Here is a 2,020-nt window from a genome sequence, read left to right as displayed (position 1 = left end):
CCCGGGTCCGTCGGCCGCCAGCGTGCGCGTGCGCGTGCGCGTGCGCATGCGCCTGCCCGGTAGCGCCGGGGCGACGGCGTGATAGCCGCGTGGCGGGGGCTGCGGGCGGGCCGCGCCGGGCGGAGTGTGCTGCTGCCGGCTCCGTCGGCTCTCTCCCGTGTCCGGAGTTTACAGCCAGAGAAGTCAGCAGAGCACCGGGGGCAGAATTCCAAATAGGGATAAGGCGTACGTAGCAAGGATATGTGCACTGTGCACCGCCACATGCAGGATGTGAGGATTTGCAAGAAACTTCGTGGAAGATGAGGTTGGGTTTAACCTTAATTTAACAGGGCACCTGGGTGGCTCAATAGTTGAGCGTGTGCCTTTGGCTCAGCTCGTGATCCCGGGGTCCTGGGATCGAGTCCCACATCCGGCTCCCCGCAGGAAGCCTGTTTCTCCCTCTGCCTCTGTCTCTGCCTCTCATGAATAAATGTTTAAAAATCATTAAAAACAACTTTAACGAATTTATTGAGCACCTGCTAGTGGTAGGCTCTGATGCAGGCCTTTCCTGACGTCTTCCCCCATTCCCTCACTATGCCAAAAAGGTAGGCCAGATTCTTCCAGGTTCCAGCGAGCACCTTGCCTTTGCGACGTTACTTTTATTTTATTTTAAGATTTATTCATTTATTTATTCATGATAGACAGAGGAGAAAGAGAGAGAGAGAGAGGCCGAGACACAGGAGGAGGGAGAAGCAGGCTCTATCCCGGGAGCCCAGGATGACGCCCTGGGCCAAAGGCAGGCGCTAAACCGCTGAGCCACCCAGGGATCCCGTCACGTTACTTTTAAAACGTCAACTTCCAAAAAATAAATTAAAATAAAACAAAACAAAACATCAACTTCCAATGCCAATGAGATTGTGACCTCCATTAAGGTAGGGACCCTGTTATAACCTTGTATTTTCAGAATTCAACTGTCTGGCACATAGTAGGAGCTAAATAAATCGTTGTTAAAGTTTAAATAGTTAAAAGATTGCCCTAACTACCCACACGTGTACACAGGAGTACACATAAAAGTGGAGAAATGTGAATAAGGTCAGTGGATCACATCAGCATCTATTTTTTGTTGTGTTATGGTACTCAAGGCTTTTAAGATGTTGCCACTGGGGGAAACTGGGTAAACGATAGATGGGATCTTTTCATTATTTCTTACAACTGTCTCTGCATTTACAATCACCTCAAAATAAAAGTGTAATTAAGAAAAGATGGGCAGCCCGGATGGCTCAGCAGTTTAGCGCCGCCTTTGGCCCAAGGCCTGATCCTGGCAGCCAGGGATCGACTCCCAGGTCGGGCTCCCTGCATGGAGCCTGCTTCTCCCTCTGCCTGTGTCTCTGCCTCTCTCTCTCTGTCTCTGTCTCATGAATAAATAAATAACATATTAAAAAAAAATTCAATGGAGGAAAGGATAATCTTTCAACAAATGGATAGCCATTTACCAAAAGAAAAAACCTTGCCTCACCCTATTACAAAAATTAACTCTGAAGACTTCAATGTAAAAGGTAAAATTAGAAAATCAGAAAAAAAAAAAGTAGGTGAAAATAACAAAGCACAGGGGCACCTGGGTGGCTCAGTGGTTGAGCGTCTGCCTTTGGCTCAGGCCGTGACTCCAGTTTGAGGATGGAATCCCACATTGGGTTCCCCGGGGGAGGCTGCTTCTCCCTCTGCATATGTCTCTGCCTTTCTCTGTCTCTCATGAATAAATAAATAAAATCTTAAAAAAAAAAAAAAGAAAATAGCAAAGCACAAAAACATGAAAAAGGAAAAAATAAATTTGACATAAAGATTTTGTTCTTCAAAAGACACAGAAAAAAATTAAAAAGCAAGATGCCTGGCTGGCTCAGTCAGTAGAGCATGCCTCTATCGATTTTGGGATTGTGAGTTTGAGCCCTGTGTTGAGTGTATGTAGAGATTACTTTTTCAAAGTAATCTGTAAAATGAAATCTTTACAAAAAAAAAAAAAAAAAGAAAAGAAAATTAGGCAAAC

This window comes from Canis lupus, chromosome 16 (assembly GCF_048164855.1).
Source record: "Canis lupus baileyi chromosome 16, mCanLup2.hap1, whole genome shotgun sequence".
Classification (NCBI taxonomy): Eukaryota; Metazoa; Chordata; class Mammalia; order Carnivora; family Canidae; genus Canis; species Canis lupus.
The sequence above is the reverse complement of the archived record's forward strand: the minus strand, read 5'-3'. Positions refer to the sequence as shown.